At 55.7% G+C, this 19,892-nt stretch overlaps 1 protein-coding gene across 6 annotated transcripts in view; it reads right to left on the reverse strand.

Moving 5' to 3' along the window:
- Dpp6 (dipeptidyl peptidase like 6) overlaps positions 1–19,892 on the reverse strand; it is an 847,324-nt gene that overhangs the window by 125,485 nt on the left and 701,947 nt on the right. The window lies entirely within an intron of this gene.

The following is a 19,892-nucleotide window of genomic DNA, read 5'->3' on the forward strand; positions in this document are numbered from 1 at the left end:
AGGATCTGGAGGAAGTGGCTTTCTGCTGAGATGCACGACGTTCAGGGCCACTGTTTTACTAACTTCATGGTCTCTGTTTCCAAAAGGCTGGACAAGGACAACTTTTAAGGAGGAGGAGTTTATTTTGGCTCACGGTCTCAGAGACCCACTCCATGGTTGGCCAGCTCCACTGCTCCAGGTCCAGGGGAGGCACAGCTCCATGGCCCCAGCCCCAGTTCCCCCTCAGGAGACTGACCCTCTGCTGAGGTCCCGGCTCTCCTGGTCTGACCACTCACTCTGAAAACCCGTGCGCTGCTTTACACTCGGGGGTGGTGAGGGGAGCTACGAAGCTGGGGGCCCAGAAGGAAGCCTTGAGAGAAAACCAGAGACAGGAGAGGCTGGGTGTCAGGATCTGGAGCAGGGGAGCTGGGACCTTCCCGTCAGGCGTGGAGGAGGGGCCAGGCCGGGCGCCTGATGGGTCAGGAGCCAGCTCTGGGGGTCTGCGGCCACAGGAAGCCCCGGACGGAGGCCTGAGTAGGAGACGTGATCAGCTGCAGGCCTCCTGGGACGGGTCGAGGGCTGGGCGGGAGCCAGGCCCTGGACGGGACCCTCCTACAGTCACCTGGAGGGGACAGAGGTGGCAGGCTGGTGGGATGTCAGAGGAATCCACCGGCTGCCAGAGTGGACTGTGGTCTGGGGAGATGTGCAGGACGATGCAGCCTCTCTCTGGCTGCTCTTGGGGGCCGCTGGGTGATGGCGTGCCAAGGGCAGACCGCAGGGTGGCACAGGATATGATAATCTGACCTCGGGCCTATCACTGAGGAGGGCGGAGGATGGTCCAGGCTGGGGTTCTCGGAATTCAGTGCATAATAGAGATTTTAATAATGGCTTTTAATAACAGCACTTTAAAAACCCAGTGCCCAGTCCACCAGCCCGACCCCTTCTCAGAATCTCTGGTGGGGGACCCAGGCATCGGCATTTTAAAGAAACACAGGTGACTTCAGAGTTCAGCCAAACTTAAGGACTGGTGCCCAGGAATGGCCTGGCGCTCCTGAAGCAGGCGCTGGCCTGCATTGTACGTGTGCTCTGGGCCACGGGCCTGCTCTGCCCTGTATCTGCCCACCTCCCTGTGGGTACTCACAGAATATTTCTGGTCCTACTTTGCAAACACCCAGTGTCTACAGAAACAGTAATGCGGAGCAAGAACAGGAATCAAACCAGCGTTTTTTTAAAAAGGAAATTTCAGAAACATATTGTCAGTGTTATTCTACTGAGAGAAGAAGGTAGTTTTTACAATACAGAAGTGACATAGATATTGAATGTTTTATATGGAAAGCAGAGAAAAGGGCAGTTTCCCCAGATTGTTCTCAGCAGGATGGTTCTGAGAGCCCTATTGATTATTAGTTTTCTGCTCGGGCTTCCTGGTTCTTAAAGTATGCCCTGCAACCAGAAATAAGTCGGAAAACTTCCAGAACAAGTGTGCACCCTAACTGAATCTCCCAGCTGTTCTTGGAAGTCTGCCTGAGGGTAGCACGAGTTCCTAGATTTTAATCCCCTTTACGTGTTCTAAGACTGCAATGGATTTTTGAACAGAATCAGGCTACAGCCAGTTAATATCTTAAGTAAAGTTTTGGTATTTGATAGATGGGCATCTCCCATTTCTGTGTGGCATTCAGGCTGAGGTGTCGGTGCAGAGGGTGTGGAGTTTCGAGGGTGCTGTGTTTTGCGAGGCACCACAGGGCTTCTGCACCTGGGTCCCCTCCTCCTTCTTTATGTCCTTGGCTGGTTGTGCCACCTGTGCTCCCTGACCCAATATGGAAGGCTCAGGTCCCCGCCTCTCAATGAACCCAGCAGACCCCAGTGCACGAGAGGCTTTTCTCAGACACCATCTTCCTTATGTCCTTCTGTTCTTGAAAACCTGGAATAAGTTTGTCACATCAGAAGAAAGCTTAACTTTCTATCTGGAGTCCCAGGCCCGCCCTGATCAACGTTTGCTGGGGCAGCGAGCCCTGTCACTCCTACAGAAGTGCCCGAGGCCCCACAGGTGGGGATGAGAGGACTTCCCGCCCTGGGCCATGAAGTTCACGTTCTCACACGGGCATCTGGATTCCACGGCTCAGGGTCCTTTAGGCCACAGAGTCCACACCCCGTGCTGCGAGCACGGGAGAGGTGCTGCACGCCCTGGGCCAGCTGCTGGGCTTCTGTGGGCCTCGGTTTCTTCATCCTTCAGTGGAGGTGACAGAACCTACCCTAGGGTGGATGTGAGGAGCTGGTAATCTGGCAAAACCAAACCCCCTGGAGGGTGACTGGAGGCCATGTGGGCGCTGCCATCTGAACCGGACCTTAAGGGTGGTGCTTTCAGCTGTGATGGGGCTTAACTGACTCATTATCTCCCTGTCCCTTTTTGCTTGTGTTTTTGGTGTCCCAGCTAAGAATCTACTGTCCAATCAAAGGTCTTAAACCCTCCATGAATTTCAGTCTGAGTTCCTGTGGTCGGGCCTTCGATCCACTGTGAGTAAATCCTGCGGGTGCCAGCCAGGCTCTTCCTAAGTGCCCACTCAGCATTAAAATAACTCTTCAAAATGACTTTAAAATAACTCAGGGGGAGGGGCCACGCTCCCTGCTCCGCAGATGAAGAAACGGAGCTCAGGGAGGTTAAGCTGCCCCAGGTAGCTGTCCGGTGGGGCTGGGCTCCAAGCAGGGCACAGGAGCCGAGGGCCTTGCCTGGCTTGCAGGGGGCAGGGGACTAGCCAGGTCTGGAACCTGGGTGGTGGCTCACAGCCTCATGTTACGGCTCGGTGAGTCTTACTAATGGAAGGCGTGATTTTTTAACCATAAATTACCAGAGAACATGCACACCTGGGTGAGGTGCAATTCCACCCTCACATATGCTACGACACCCCTTCCTCATCTGGAAGAGAACTTCTGCCAGAGCTGACACTTATGGGGCACACGCAGAGGAACAGGCAGGGGAGGGTCACAATGAGGCCATCAGCTCTTCCTGAGGCAGGAGAGAAGAAACAAGAATCGGCAGGAAGGAGACAGGGAGGGAGGGGGCTGTGGCGTCCATCGGCGAGCTCCTTCCTCCAGCCGGGCCTGTTCTCCTGCAGCTGGACTCCTACAAGGCCCAGGAAGCCCAGTGAGCCCGTGCCTGGGCACCTTGCCATGTGGTTTTAGACTGATGAGGAAGCCTGGGGAGAGACTGTTGGGGACCAGAGACACACGCACAGTCCAGCGCCCTCTAGAGCTGGGTGACGTCAACCTGGAGGTCTGAGAGGAGCAGATGCCCAGCCCCCGCTGCTCCACCACCAACGCCACCAAGCTCATTGGCCTGACGCCCTGTTCACCATTCACCTGTTCCCTGACGCCCAGAGCACGGCTCTCCCCCGTGAGTGCACATCCTGCTCGACTGCTTGCTTTCCTGCATGCATCTTTGCTTGTGCCTCTTTGGGTGATTCCTGAAATTCCTCTCTGCAGTGTGAGTCGAGGATGAGGCAGGGCTCTGTTGAGGGGCCTTTTCCCTTCTGGGGACCTCCTTGGATCCCGTCCTGGGACATCCCCGCAGATATGACAGTCAGCAGCAGCAGCAAGGCTCTTGCTGCCCTGGGTCACTTGGGAAAGAGCACTGGTCAGGGCCAGGGCCCCACGGCCCTCTGACCTACACTGGCCTCGAGTCCCTTCTCTCAGCAGAACCCAGCAGTCCAGGGTGCCGTGTGCAAGCTCAGCTCCTGCGGGTGTTCTGGGTGGGGGCTGCCCGGCCTCATTGGCCTTTTCCCTGGGGCACTCAGCCAGAGCCTGCCCGCGAGGGCCACACCAGGCCAGGCCAGAGCCCCGCCGGAGCAGCAAGGCCTGCCCACTGCAGGAACCACCTGCCATGCTCCAGCTGGGGGCCCCAGTCCCAGGAGGGGGGCCACCTCACTCTCCATCTGACCTTGGCTCTTCCTTCCAGAAAGCCCTAAAAGGCCGAGGCCCAGAGAAAAGGGCACTGGCAGTGGGGCAGGATGCCACCTGCCCTGCAGTCCTCTGACCGACCGAGGTTCCAAGTCAGAGACCATGCAACATTCCTGCAGAGATCGAGTGGGTCTGTTCAGAGGGACCGCAGTCCACACAGACATGGACAGTCCATCTCTGGTTTGCCCAGAACTCCTCCAGGTAGCAGGTGGGCCCCGGTGGCAGCTGGAAGAGAAGTAGCACCTGTGGGCAGTGGAGGCGGGGAGCTGTGTGCCTGGCCCTGTGCAGGGCCCTGGCCAGTGCTCACTGGGCACCCACAATGAGGAGCCTTGTCCCTTTGGAGGTACTCAGACCTCACCAGCGAGGCCAGGTCTTGGCATGGGGACAGTGCCAGCAGTTGCTTACATTAGTTGTTCCCTCTTTTACCAACATTTATTTTTACTTGTTTTTGATTGACATCTGTGATTATTCGTGCTTATGGTGTGCGGTGTGCTGATCCTACACAAGTGTACCATGCGTACTGACCCAGGGTCACTAGCCTTCCCATTGCCTTAGCGTTTATCACCTCCACGTGCCCGGGAGCCTACAAATCCCTCTCTTCTAGTTCTCCATGAAACACCCGGTACATTGTCGTCCACTGTCCTCAGCCCTCTGGGCTGTAGGGCACTAGAACTCTGTGCCCAGACAGGGGACACGCAGGCCATACACACCTGGCACCCCAAATGTCTCCTGTTAAGTCTGTCTTCTCAGCTGGCTGGATTTGGAATTTGAGTTTCTTACATTTTAAGGAATCCTTTGGCAGGTGGAATGACGGGAGTTTTTGAAAGATCAGTGGGACTGACCCAGAGTGTCCTGAGGTGTTAGCACAGGGGGAGGGTTTCTAGAGGGTGGGTGATGAAGGACCCTCTGGAGGTGGCTGGAAGGCAGAGGGGGGGACGGCAATGCAGAGGGAGCCCCAAATCCTGAGAGGACCTCGCGTGCTGCTGAAGCCGCAAGTGGCATTGGCAGGTGGGGCGGCAGCCAGTGGGTGGGGACCCAACAGCAAGGACTGACATTTTAAAATTAATTTTAATTTAGAAATTTCATTCAAAATAATTTGGTGTGAAATCTCTCATTCTTCCAGGCTGCTGTATGAGGCCATTGGGCGGTGCCGGGCAAGTCCAGGGACCTGTTAGCCAGCAGCTGTAATGGACGGGCTGCCCGGGAAACAGCCTGGCCATTTGGAAAAAGCCCGCTGCTGAGCAGCTCTGTGTCCTGCCCTGCCCAGCCCTGCCCGCCTGGCCGTTGCTGACCCTGCTGTGCTGGGCACTGAAGGAGCTGCCTGGGTCCTAGGGTCCCGCGGCAGCTGTCGCAGCAGCAAGGAACTGGGCCTGGGAGCGAGCAGGGAAGGCTCTAGAGTCACCTGGGAGAACCCGCCAGGGGGCGGGGGACCTGGGAGGAGAGAGTCTCAGACACGGGCATCTCGCAGGACTCCGGACCTCATCCTCTGGGTGACGGGGAGACTTGGAAACGAGGGCAGGGGGAACAGTGCCATGGTGTGCAGTGGCCAGGGGAGACGGGGCACTCAGAGCTGGAGCCGGGAGGCTGTGAGAACCAGGGAGAACAGATGAGAATGGGGGTGGCCAAGGCAAGGCAGAGGGGAGACTGGCACCCAGGGGGGGTGGCAGGAAGAGCAGGCCATGACGAAGGAGGTCAGGCGCACAGTGGGACCAGCTGGTAGGTGCGTCACCAAGAAACAGGATGAAGAAGGGGGAGTCGATGGGCTGGATGTGGGAAGCCTCTGAGTCCAGAGGGTGCCCACAGGCAGTAAGAGGCTGCGTCTAGACTGCCCAGGGACCTGGCTTCAGATCCACCCACACAGCACAAAGCAAAAGTCCACTTTCCCCAGGAACAAAGTGCTCTTGGGCAAAGAGCAGGGCTGAGGTGATCGCCGGGGAAACACCAGTTTTTGCCGTGTGAATGGAAAGAGGTCCTCTGAGGTTCCGTTTATCCACGCTGAAGACCCTCGAGTTGGCAGGCTGCCAGTGCTACTGGAAGGGGCTATCCCAGTCCAAACCTGTCTTCCAATTCCATTTCTTAAAAGAGCCCTTCGCAGTCCCGCTGGGCCCGAATCACATTAGCAAATGCTCCAGTAAGAAGGCTGGGAAACCATGTGCGTATTCTTCCTTCTCTGCCTGATGTCAAGGTCGGCTCTGACGCGTCAGCTGTGAGCCAGGTGCGATTGTTCCTCCTTCTCAGCCAACAGGACCCAAGTGTGGAAGCCGGCGCTCAGGGGGTGGAAACCCCACTGCCACCCCAGGTGAACCCCACTTCAGGTCCTTCTTGCCAGTTGCATCTCTTGCTATTTCCAAAGTAGGCCCTGCTCACTCCTACCTGGGCAAGTGCCTACCCCCAGTATGCCAGTGCCCCTCCTCTGCACCTGGCCAGCCCGTACTGCCCAGCAAGGGGTGGAGTCGCTTCCCAACCTGTCACCTCTGCTGCCATCTGGAGCGTGCTCCTCAGCACCTGTGTGTCGTCCCTCCCCTGTGTGCTCTGGATTCATGGGGTAGGGCTCCTGGCCCCCCTTTCTCCTCTGCAGCTTTAATGGGGTGGTTCCTCTGGCAGAGCTCCCTAAACAAGGGGACCCGCTGGCTTCCAAACACAGCTAGTTTGCAAAAGTCTATTTCCTACAGATTTTGCTGGGCCTTTATCTTGATTCACCAAGACCACTTCTTTCCCTGGTTCCCCAGCATCCCAAAGATTCCTGCTGTGCTCACAATGGAAGGCTGGGAACAGCACAGGCTTCTAGAAAGTTCAGCACCCAGAACCAAACACTGACTCTCAACAGTGAGTTCACGAAACACAAACCAAACGGACAGAAAATGGGGAATAGATGACACTTGCTGCCTTTAAAAAGTGCCACATTTTCATTAGTCTGATATTTTTTATGAACTTTTTAAACTAAATTTGGTTCACATATTCACAGTTGTAACAAATTCTGTGAAGTTCGATTAGCTGGAATTCTCTGGAGGAATAGGAACTTCATCCGGTTTTCTTGGTATATTTTCTAACTAAGAAAGACTTCTCTTTAATTCTTATTCATATTAGGGAAATGGTTCCATAGTTTCTACTTTCTTATTGAATACATGTGGTATACAATCTATAATAATTATCAAATATCATTCACACAAACCTGTATTTTCATTGCCCAGAACAACTAGTGTAGGTGTAGAAGACATAGGATCAAATCCAAATCCACGGGTGAACCTGTTTTCTTCCACACCATGTTATTCCCCCTTTCCATGGAAGGAGGGTACAGAAGACCTTGCAGCCTTTAGCACATGAGCGAGATGGGTTTATCTGACTTCTCTGGGAATCTGAAAGGTTAATAGAACTTTCAGGCAAGGCACTGAGAAGTCGGTGTGTGGGGGTGTGCACATCCAGGGGCAATCCATATTGTTAATATTCCTAAACAGATTCACAGTGATGACAATGAACGCCCAGGCTGCGTGCTCCCAGGTCATTATCCTGAAACTAAAAGACACGGCTAAAGAGGGAGCTAATTACACAGGAACCGGGATGAGATAATCACTGTAATTGGGCGCAATTTAGCTTTTAGATCTGGAAGATCAAGGCCAAAAGGGAAGCATGTTGAATACTTAGTGTTTGACAAAAAGACAGCACAGAATGGCAACAAAGAAGAGCGTGGCTGGGGTTGGGACCTGAATTCTGGCCTGAGGCCATGTCCCCCCTCTGGGCAGGTTATGGGCCTCCTTGTTGGACCCACCCTCCTTCACCACAAGGGAGAGCTTGACTGGAGCATCTCTAAGGATCTCTTCCATCTGTAGCTTTACTGAATCCAAATGTCTCAAGAAGGTTTATGTTGGGAAGTTTGCAAATGGATTTGTTATGCTACTACCAAGCGTATGCTGTTGAAATGGAGTCCTCCTCACCAGGGGAACCACCTCGCAGTGAACCGGGGGACTGTCAGGGGAGGAAACAGCCTCTGTCCCTTAAAGACCTCGTACCCCACGGCCCTAGATCTGACGTCTACGGGATTTCCCTAATCTCAGGGCACTCCCGGGGGATGGTGGCTTTTCTAATCACTTCTCCCCATTGAACTGTGTCTCCTGAGTTACCCTGGTTCCTGATCAAGGACAATTTTCCTGACGGCTCCCTAGTAAATAAAGATGAGTGCTACCGCAGTGTGGGATATTAGACTTCACTTGTGGGTGCAGCAGAGCCCTAAGGTGGTCACTAGAGTGCAGTCTCTACTGGTTTATGAGGCTCATAACCAACTGTGTTAGGAAGCCAGCTGGGTGGCTTTGCTGAAGGCTGTGCCAATCCCATAGCAAACCCTGGCAGGTGCCTTGCCACACACGCTGCAAGTCCTGCAGCCGGTCCACACTCTTTCTCCTTTTACTACAATAAAAACACGACTGTGTGCACCTTTGTGCAGAAGCTCTGTGTGTAACTGCACTGTCTTCCCAGGAGACAGGGTGAGGGTAGGGGTTCTGAATCACGTTCATTGTGCAATGGGAAGTGTGGTGAAGGACACCATCAGGTGGACCAGAGGACCACAGAGAGGACCAGAAAACTCACAGAAGGACATCTATAAGAGGGATGGTTTGGTTAACAACTGAGCCACAGAGGTCCCCCAGCTGCGGGAGGTGCCGTGGGCCCTGCTGGCGAGCACAGCACAATATGCAGGAAAGCAGCCAGCAGACCACATCCCAGAGACTCCCTTGCAGAGAAGATGCGGACAGAGACTGCTGGGCAGGAGGGCTGGGGACAGCTGGCCAATGGCCACCAAGTCAGTGAGGTGGGAGGAGTGGGCTCTGGTGCTCCATTTCACATCAGGGTGACAGCAATGAACGGTTTACTGTGTATTCCAAATAGCTAAAAGAGAAGATTCCAACCCAAAGAAACAATAGATGATTGAGGTGAAGGATAGACTAATTATCCTGATTCAGGCACACACCATGAAGTGTTCCTGCACAGAAGTGTCATGCTCTGCCCATAAATACAGACTTCACTCTGCCGAATAAAAAGAAATATCATGAAGAAGGGGAGAGCAGAAGAGAAGGACGGAGGAAACACAGTGGGACTGGCCTTTGCAGGCCAGGTGGGCAGGAACCCAGGAGGTTTCGAGAAAGCCAGGTAGCTCCCAGGTACAAGGCGACACCCGTGTACGTGGACGGGCACTGATGCTGTTCCCCACAGGGCAGCCACCGCAGCCTGGGAAAGTGCTGGATTTCAGGAAGTGGCAAAACGACGGGGGAGGGATGCCGAAGTGCCTCGGGAGGGGAGGTCTCAAGAGTCTCAGTGATCCTTAACCCGATGGTGGCCTCACCGTCAACACCACAGACACTGTTAGAGCTGCTTCCATGGGCTCAGGGCCAACATTCCGAGTTTATCTTGAGTGAATGTTTTACATTTTCCATTTAATCCGTCCGTCTAAAATTCAGAAAAAATTTGTTTTAATGATGGCTCTTGCCCAGGCAAGCTGTGGGATGTGGCAGAAATCCCTTAACTGCTCTGCCCTTTGAATTTCTCATCCATCAAATGCAGATGATCACACCTGCAAGCTTTCTCCTGGTGTTTCCGGGAGGTAAAAGGAGATAGTTTACGGGAGAAACCCCAGAAGGTCACACAGCACGTTTAAACACACCATCAGCCTCCTAAGTACCACCCTCCTGGCAGGGCTCCCACCTCTCTCCCACCTCTCTGCCTCGCTGTGACGCCTGCCCTGCGCCCTCCCTTCACACACCGGGGAGAGGCGTCCGTCAACCCCACTGCAGCAAATCAGCAGGACTCCATAGCAAGGCTGCAGTCGGTGCCAAGACAGGGCTACTGGACCGTCCACGGGGCTCTGCTCTCCAGAGCTCTCCCCTCACTCTCCCTTTCAAAATGGCAACAAAGTAGAGATGAAAAGTCCGAATGCCACAGGAGACCCTCCCACCAATGCGGCTTTCAAACGTGGAGGAAATGCCTCCTTTTCAAGGTGGCCCACCCAGAGGGACTTCTCTCAGGTGCTGAGCCACATGCAATCTGAAGGCTCCAATGCGATGACTTTCAAAGCGGAGACAGCGTCTCAAACTCAAAGTGCGCTTCTGAGCACGGGCAGCACGTGTTCAGTGTCCCTGTGACGCTGTCTGCTTTAACCTGGGGCCTGAAGTCAGGAGCAGCACTGATGCGCCCAGGGACAGGTGGCTGAAGCAGTGCGGCAGCTGGCAACTGGCCTGTGGACCCTCCTTCTTGGACTCCCCACCAACCAGTGGGACCAGAGTGACCACTGAGTGGTCTGGCAGTTCTGAAGTTCTCCAGGTTGGTAAGAACTGGGAGAAGACGTTCAAAGTCCCCCAGTCTGACAACAGGGCCCCTGAGCACTCTCAGCTGGTGGCCGGCAGGTCCACACTGAGAGCCACGTGGGAGCTGAGATCTGAAGGTGAACAGGGGTTGACCCGGGACGGGGGAAGTGAATTCACCAGCCCTGGGCGAGACAACTCCGCAGAGGGACGCAGGGGGCTGGGGGCTGGGGGCTGGGCCGAGGCAGGCAGCGTGGGGACAAGGCTGGTGACGAGGAGGCCGGTCCTCAGTGACCTGAGGCCACAGCAATGGTTCTGGCTCTGCCTGAGGCAATGCAGAGCCTCTGAGGGGCTCCGCTGTCATGGCTGCTGGTTGTTATGAGGGAGACAGAGGGCGGGGGCTGTGCCACCCCGTGTAGCAGAAGGTAGAGGGGACGCGTGGGTGAGGGACACCATCAAGGTGGTCCAGATGAGGGGCGGTAGCTGGCTGGGCCAGGTGTCACCATGAGGATGCAGTGAAGTGGCAGGTAGGCTCCCTGAGGTTCCTCACTGCTGTGGACACAGGGGAGGGCGTGGCAGTGTCAGGGACAGGTGAGGGCATGTGGGTGTCAGGGCGTGGCAGTGTCAGGGACAGGTGAGGGCATGTGGGTGTCAGGGCGTGGCAGTGTCAGGGACAGGTGAGGGCATGTGGGTGTCAGGGCGTGGCAGTGTCAGGGACAGGTGAGGGCATGTGGGTGTCAGGGCGTGGCAGTGTCAGGGACAGGTGAGGGCATGTGGGTGTCAGGGCGTGGCAGTGTCAGGGACAGGTGAGGGCATGTGGGTGTCAGGGCGTGGCAGTGTCAGGGACAGGTGAGGGCATGTGGGTGTCAGGGCGTGGCAGTGTCAGGGACAGGTGAGGGCATGTGGGTGTCAGGGCGTGGCAGTGTCAGGGACAGGTGAGGGCGTGGCAGTGTCAGGGACAGGTGAGGGCGTAGTGAGTGTCAGGGACAGGGGAGGGCATGGCAGGTGTCAGGGACAGGTGAGGGCATGTGGGTGTCAGGGACAGGTGAGGGCAGGGCGTGGTGGGTGTCAGGGACAGGGGAGGGCATGTGGGTGTCAAGGACAGGTGAGGGCATGGCAGGTGTCAGGGACAGGTGGCAATCTGGCTGGAGGCAGGTAGGGTGGGGAGATCAAGAGGTCACCTTAGACACATAGCTGACCATGTGGATGGCAGTGGCCCATGGCGGGTGCTCAGGCCAGGGGAGGATGAGCTGACCCTGTGTGCACGGTGCTCGTTCCTCAGGCTTCGATGAACACCCCCATCTGTGAAGCAGCCTCTGGAAGCCACCCTCCTGCTTCTCCTTCCTGTCTGTGCCTGAGACCCTCCAAGCCAGCACCTCCACGGCCCTCTCAGCCAGGGCCAGCACTCTTGGGTACACCCCAAGTTCCCTGCTCTTCTGTCTAGTTGTTTGTCCCTTGACGATGTGTGATCTCGCCACCAGGTGTCAGCATTAACCCTTGAGTCGCATTTTTAAAAATGCAACTTTTTCAAAAATTGAGGGTGGGGGCACCTTAGAGCCACATAGGTGTCTAACAGGGCTTCGAGGTGGTGCGGTGCGGTGGTCCACGGCCTTCCACCAAGGGCAGCCACAGAGATGAGCCTCAGTAAACACAGGCAGCACGGGCAGGTGTGTGTCCCACAGGTGAAATGACAGTGTTCGTCGGGGCCACTGCAGCAACTCCCCACCATCTGCCGCCTCTGCAGCACCCTCCCTGCAAACTGAAGCCCATCCCGCCCTCCGACTCTCGACTCTCGGGTGCCCCGCACAGGGGAAGGCCTGGGGCTCTCGCAGGACCTGCACCGGAGGCACAGCTGGTGGAAGCTCGGACCTGAGGGCAGCCCTGAGCCCAGTGTGTATCAGGCAGCACAAGGGACACAGGAGAGGGCTGGGTGGACCACAAAGAGGGCAGAGAAGCAGGACGCCTACCTCACTGGCCATCAGTGCAGAACGTCCACCAGGGAATCAAGGAGGATCATGCTGTGAGGGGAGTGGCTGGCCACCGCTGAGCCAGCCCTGCATCTCTGGGTGACTGGTGTGACAGAGACAGAACAGATGGACCAGAGAGGCCTCAATGACCAGCACGTACCACAGCCACAGGCAACGGCTGCACCTTGAACTCCCATGGGACACTTGCCTGTCCTGGGGTTGCGGTGTGCCAGTCCTGCACGGCAGCTAGTCGGGTCCACGCAAGGATGACCTCTCTGAGACGTCACTTAAGTAACCCAAACCTCTTTTGTAACGTGGCCTTAGAATGAGCCTGAATCAGGGCAGGAGGTCTCAAGTGAATGAGACCAAACCCTGAGGCCACCCTCTCTCCAATTCTTTGGCTGATAGAGCTCTAAGGCCAGGTGGGTCTGAGCTCTCTGAAACCGTCACCTGTGGTCCACTGCCTGGTGGTCTCTCCTGAGAGGGACGCTTGTCCACTGTTCTCTGAACTGTGTGGAGCACCTCGGCCCAAGCTCCCTGACACTGCAACCCTCTTAGGGTGCCTCCCCAGGAAGCTGATCTCTAAGACCAAGGACCCTGGCCTTGAACCCCCGTGTGTCTGCAGCACGACTGGCCGGCCCTGGGTGCTCACACTTCATGGAGCACGTGCCAGCGACTCCCCAAATGACCACATCTGCTGACGGCTCATGCTCTGTACTTCACATCTTCCAGTCCCTCAGAAGGGAAGGCATGTCCCTTCCAGAGATCAGCTGTGGCCCACACTGTCACGAGGGGCATAACTGGGAGATCATACTGAGGACACAGTGGTTCTCAAAGGGGGCTCCCGGACAGCAGTGCTGGGACCTTGTTAGGAGTTCTGATTCCCAGGTCCTGCCCAGACCACTGAGTCAAACCCCAGCAGGGCCAGCCGTGTGGGGCAGCCACCCCTTTTGGTGATCCACCCACACAGCACGGCCTTGCCACCTCTGCTAGCTGAAAATAACAAGCAATCCTTCGGCCCCGGCCGTGGGCAGAGCCCCAGGGTTTATGGGACACACCTGGAGGAGACGCCCCATGACCTGGCCCCCGCCCGCCTGGTGACAACTGCCAGATTCATTGACTGGTGGAAAGCCATCTGAGCTCTGCTCCCCGCACAGATCTTTACATATTGCATTAAATTCAAGACTCATCGCTTGCCAGAAGTTGGCCCCTGACTCCAAAGGAGCGAATGAATTTTCAATATCTTCCTAAGGTAATAGAAAAATCCATATTTCTTGGAGCACTTCTGGGATTTTCCGCATACGTCCAAGTGTGAAGGGCCTCTGGCTCCAGTCAGGTGGCAGGGCCAGAGGGGATGCCACTCAGGTTTCCTGGTTGAGTCTGCCAGTCACGCGCATGTGAGGAGGTGTGACAGAGACCTGCCTGAGTGTGCGAGCACGCACACGCTTCTCAGGCAGAGCCCCCCTGCCCCCCTGGAGCCCTTGCCTTGTGTTCCCAAGATGACTAACTAGAGAGCTGCACCGCTCTCCAAGGTGACTTGACGGGCAGCCAACTCCTGCAGCCCGCGGGCTCCATGACCACTTGTAGGTCATCCCAGGTGGTTGAAGCTCCTATTTCCGCTGGCTCTGTGTCTTCCCAGCCTCGGGTCCTCCACACAGCACCTCCCCTGAGGGCAGGTAGGGAAAGAACCTGTCAAGCTTGGAAGCCTCCCAACTTTGACACAAATGCTCTGAGAGTTGCAGCCACATGACTGGGACTAGTTCCTGGTTCAACTGCAATATACCCAGTGGCAGCTGGGCACTCTTCTTTCTCTTTCTGTTGTTTATATACCAAGACCTTAAAGGGAAATTGACCACTGATGAAGCCAAAGAGTTCACGAGGAAGAGCTCACTGGTAATAATTTATAGAAAACAAACCATTTGCTACTCAATATATGCAAATTTAATCAAGTAAGGGATATAACTAAAATATGCTGATTGAAGGAACGATGCAATTGAATTCTATTAGCAAAGATTTTTTTTTAAGTCATAGAATTAGCCAGATTTCCCTAAAATGAGTGCTGCTCACCTGACCCTGGGGAGGATGCAATCAGGGCGGGTCTAAGGCCCACAGAGCACAGTGTGCAGGCTGCATCTAGAGCCTGGAGCAAACCCACTGTTTTCTACTTGTAATCCCACTTCAGGGCATTCGAGGCCCCAAAGTGTTTTACAGCACTAGTTACAATGTGGAGTATTATAAACAGCTTAGCTGTCCAAGAGGAAATGGTAATTAACTTTTCTTGAATCTACTCCATGACATATTACGTAACTATTAAAATCATGTTTACAGTAAGTGTTTAATGGTGTAAAATGCTAATCATATCACAGTAGGTGAAAATCTTGGGACAGAAAGAAAACTAATCGGAGCTACAAAAATGCTAACGACTACTAACATTTTATTATGTTTTCTTTATCGTCAAAACCAGGAGCATGTTTGTAGCTCCGATTAGTTTTCTGTGGGTCTATTATCAGAAAGCTTCGCTCCTGTTTTTTGTATTTTTTCATTTTCTATGTTAACATGGATGAAAAGACGAACAAAGGTAACCACTGATAAAGTCCCTACAAGGAACCTGCCGCCAGGACTAGCACCTGGGATGGGACTCCGCCACGCCAGGCCCGAGGGTGCACGTGGTGGGAAAAGACCTCTGCACAGCGTCACCCGCACTGCGTGTGCCCACGAGGAGCGGCAGGGTGCTGTCCAGGAGCAGGCTCCATCCGGGTCACAGGAATCTTCTGGGGACAGGTGGAGGTCCGTGTCTGCCTACACCCTCTCCCCTTCCCATGCAAGCTTCTTCCAATCCTGCCTCGTTGACAAGGAGTCCCTGGGCCAATGGGCAATGGATACGAAAAGCAACGCAGTGTGTTCCAGAGGGAGATAGAGACCCTGGGCAAACCTCCGGCCCCAGGGTTGGACCACACACCCTCCCCTGGTCGGACCTCAGAATTTCCCCAGCTTGGCTCCCAGGAGGAAGCTGGGGCCAGGAGGGCCACCTGCCAGCCCCAGGGCTGAGGCTGTGGGACCAGGTGGGCGCCCGCGGGGGCTGGGACTGTGCCCGGCAGGCGGCTTCTCCTTCTGATGAAGTTCTAGAATTACGTCATCCGTGTTCCAGAACCAGGTCTGGACACACAGGCCTTGACTGTGGATGATGGGCACAGAGGGTGTCTGTAGGCACTGACCAGGGGACAGTGGCACAGGGAGGGCAAGAGTAGATAAGGCCTGGGGCCTGCCCCCCCAAGACAGAGGCCTGCCCCCCGAGACGGAGGCCTGTCTCAGGATCTCCTCAAGGGAGGTGGTTCTGGGCCCAGCAAACTGGATTCAAAGCGGCCCTGTCACTAACTTGGTTGTGTCCTCCGGTGAGCCCAGGAGGTCCCATACCCGAGGGACGAGAGGCACAGGGAGGCTCAGGAACTTGCCCGGTGAGGCAGAGCCAGAGGGTGGCAGGGCCAGGTCTGGACCAGCTGGCTCTAGACTGGCTCCAACAATGTGCCCTTGGCCTCGGGCCAGGCTGCCCTCCCACCTTGAGTAATGCACTGCAGCTCCAGTGGTGCCCAAGAAATCTCTGCCTGAGGGTCGAGGTCCCTGGAAAGAGACCCTGACATTTATCATGGTGGGGGGTACACGGGCACGTGAAAGGAAGCCCTGGGAGTCACCTCCCACAACATGGGCATAGGCAAGCCCGGGGGGTCCAGGCTCTGGTCCCGGGGTCCTAGGGGTCCTAGCCTTCTTCCCTTCCCTCTCCCCGTCACAGCCCCCCGTCCTCTGTAGCCCCAAGGTGCCAACTACCGAGACCACTCATTCCAGAGCCGGGAGCCAGAGCCACAAGGACAGAGCAGGAGGTCCTCTTGCTAGGACGACTCCTGGTGTCCTCATGCTGCAGACATGAGCTGCCCCTGAACAGCCCCTTGGCACTGCAGGCATGCCCAGAGGTGGAATGAGTGGACTGGGAGACTTGTGACCGCCTCAGCGATCAATCCACCTGATGGGTTAATATCTGAGTGGATTAACTGGAGATGGCTGTAGGCTGGTGAGTGTGGCTGGAGGAAGAGGTCCTCGGGGTGTGCCCTTGGGGATCACGTCTGTCACTAGCTCCTCTCTCCCTGCTTCCAGGCTGCTGTGGACTGAGCTGCTGTCCTCTGCCACACCATCCACCATGGTGTGCGGCTCGCCTCGGGCCCGGAGCCATGGAGTCGGCTGACCATGGACGGAGACTCCGAAGCCAAGAGCCAAACGTCTCCTCCTCCAAGTTATTCTTTTTGGGTATTTTGGTTACAGTGTCAAAAAACTGACTAACACCCAGGGCCAAGCCGTGTGGCCTGCTCTCCTGCTGCGAGACTGGGCCTGGATCATGAGTGGCCCTTCAGTGCCCTGTGTGGAGGCTCTGTGCTGGCACAATGGAAGGTCACGTTCTATGCCACCACCCCAGGGCCTGCCTTCTTCTGGGCTCCTCCGTGAGAGGTCACAGGGTCACAGAGTCCCAGGGTTCAAAGGCATCTGAATGGAGAGTTTGCTCAGTAAAGAAACCTGCAGATGACCCACAGTGGCCCCCGTCTAGCTCAGGTCTCTGGCCTCCCCATTTCTGTGTCTGTTGGAACCATTTTCAGATGAGTCACTGAATTCCAGACCAGTTATACGAGACAGGTCAAAGCTGCGTTGTGGCACCTGGGGTCTGTCCACCCAGCTACCTGAGGGCCCGACACTCCCTCCTCCTCAGCAGCCCTCGACTCTTCAGAGCCCCCGTCTTCGTCCACAGTGTGGACAGCTGCCACCCATAGAGCTCACCCTGCAGGGTCCAGAAGAGCCCCTGCCTGCCACCTACAGAGTCCACACCTGCCACCCACAGAGCCCACGCCTGCCACCTACAGAGTCCACACCTGCCACCTCACAGCCCACGACTGCCACCTACAGAGCCCCACGCCTGCCACCTCCACAGGTCCACACCTGCAACCTCCACAGGTCCACACCTGCCACCTACAGAGTCCACACCTGCCACCTGCACAGGTCCACACCTGCCACCCACAGAGTCCACGCCTGCCACCTCCACAGGTCCACGCTTGCCACCTCCACAGGTCCACGCCTGCCACCTCCACAGGTCCATGCCTGCCACCTCCACAGGTCCACGCCTGCCATCTCCACAGGCCTACACCTGCCACCTACAGAGCCCAAGCCTGCCACCTACAGAGCCCACGCCTGCCACCTTCACAGGCCCACACCCGCCACCTGCAGCAATCACAGCTGCCACCCATAGAGCTCACCCTGCTGGGTCCAGAAGAGCCCCTGTCTGCCACCTCCACAGGCCCACACCTGCCACCCACAGAGCCCACACCTGCCACCTCCACAGGCCCATACCTGCCACCTACAGAGCCCACACCTGCCACCCACAGAGCCCACACCTGCCACCCACAGAGCCCACGCCTGCCACCTCCACAGGCCCATACTTGCCACCCACAGAGCCCATACCTGCCACCCCCTGCAGTGCCTGCTTCTCAAGTTCTCCAAGCCCCCAAGGCCAAGTCACCACGTGCTGCAGAGCTCTCTTAGCCCCTCGAACCACAGTGGTGACTGCACAATTCCTCTTTCTCCTAAACAGGCCGTAGGACTTTGGTTTCCGAAACTCTGTGAGAACTCTTAGCTTGTGTCACAGCCATACTCTTGTCAAGTGTTCATCTCTTTGGGGCCACGGTGGGGCCTTCACTCTTTTCTTTAGCTTGTGTAAGCCCCAGCAGGGCTCTGGGCCAGCGGAGGGGCTCATGGCACGGGTCTGGCTCCTTTGAGTTCTCAGTCCCCGTCCTGCAGCGCCCACCAGGGCAGCTACCTGAGTTCAGCTCACTGGGCCCTGCAGGAGGCCCCGCCAGCCCACCTGCTCCTCCACTGCCACACTCCCACAGAGGGCCTAGGACCGAGTCACATGCTCCCCCCCCCCAGCCTCCTAGGTCTCCCTCCAGGTGAAGCCATTCTACTCCCGTCCTCCTTCAAATGCCTCTGCAAATGCTCTGGCTGACCGCAGACCCAGGGCCTATTTTAAATACAAAGCATGGACTATTTTGAAGTTTTGTCCAAGGCGGCAAATATCACTTTGTATGCACACCAGGAGAAAGTGGGCAACAGGTGAATGAATCACCAGATGGACTCACAGGGACCGTGTGTGTGCCTGTGCGTTCTGCATGTGTGTGCATACGTGTACCTGGAGAGCGGAGGCAGGGGCTGACTCTGGTGGGCTGATGCGGAGGAGCCTCCACACCCAGGGAGTTCTCAGTGGGGCAAACAGCCATCAGCTTGCCCTGGACTTGCTGGCATTAATAGGAACGTCCTGGGAACCCCTCCGTCCAGGAGGGTTGGCAACCCCAGGTCAGCTGAGGTGGCTTGTCTAAATGACAGAGGGTGCCCTGCCAGGCCTTGAGAGATCAGAGCTGATCTTCATACTTTATCATGGATTGAAAACTCCTGGGTGGTCAATATGAAAATCATGTATATAGATCCCAGATTCCCGGTGTTCCTGTGTGGTGTTACGGACCAAATGTGCCCCTTGATCCCAAGGTGATGGTGTGAGGAGATGGGACCTCAGGGCGGTGATGAGGTCAGGCAGGTGAGTCCTCAAGAGTGGGAAGGAGGCCCAGAGAGCTCCTGGCCTCCCTTTCCCTTAGAGGACACCCGAGGAAAGGGCAGGAACAGGGTCTTCAGGCCCTCTGTGGTGTCTATCAAATCTTCTGAGCGTTGGTCTCTGACTTTCTGCCTCCAGACTGAATAGAAATAAGTTTCTGTTCTCTGTGAACCACTCAGTCTATGGTATTCTGTCACAGAAGCCCAAATAGACACAGGTACACAGACCTTCCATGTGTATGTACACTGTCCCTGTGACACCTGGGAGGTGATTCCCCCTGCTTTTGCTAGGGCTTGGATGGATATTTCCAGGGCCTTCTCGACTGATGAAGAAGGGTCACACGCCTGGACATGCCACACGACAGGAACTTGTGCCGCGGCTGTGGGCAGAAGGTATAGTCCTGGGTGCTCTGATGGTCTCATGTCACACGCTGGTGTTGGCACCAGGAATAGAGTGTGCTTAAAGACAGATGTGGTTATAGCTCCTTGAAAATGAGGAGCCTGTTGGAACCGGGACTCATCCTGGTCCGAGCAGGCCCCAAGCCTGTGAGCAGAACCAGCCAGGGCCTCCCACCATCTGCAAGGCTGGCGAGGCTGAATGAGGACATCTCTGAGCGCAGCAGGGAGCGTGTGATGAAATGTTTTAATATGCAGCCAGCCTTCAGCTCTGAGCTCGCTAATTAGCACTTGTGGAAAATCAGTGCACTCCAGAATTTAAGCAAAATGAAAATGTTAATTAATAAAGCAAAATTTCAAACTCCTTAAAATATCAGGAGACATCCAAGCTGCAAAATATCACTTGGCATTATGAAAATGTGACTTGGAGGAGTTTAATGGAATGCTTACTGCAAAGGGTCCCCCTCCAGGGCCACTGGAGCTCTTGCCCTCCCTCATGGAAGCCAGCACAAGCCCACAGTCGCACCTCAGCTCACACCCATCAGAAGCTGGTGCCTTATAAACATGCCAGCAGGGTGCCAGGTCTCCACTTGAGAATCCTTAAGAAGACCCATAATAGCCTAGAATGTGATTATCAATAGATAAATAAACCCAAGAAAGAACCATTTTTTAAAAA

This window comes from Marmota marmota, unplaced genomic scaffold (assembly GCF_001458135.2).
Source record: "Marmota marmota marmota unplaced genomic scaffold, marMar, whole genome shotgun sequence".
NCBI classification, from domain to species: domain Eukaryota; kingdom Metazoa; phylum Chordata; class Mammalia; order Rodentia; family Sciuridae; genus Marmota; species Marmota marmota.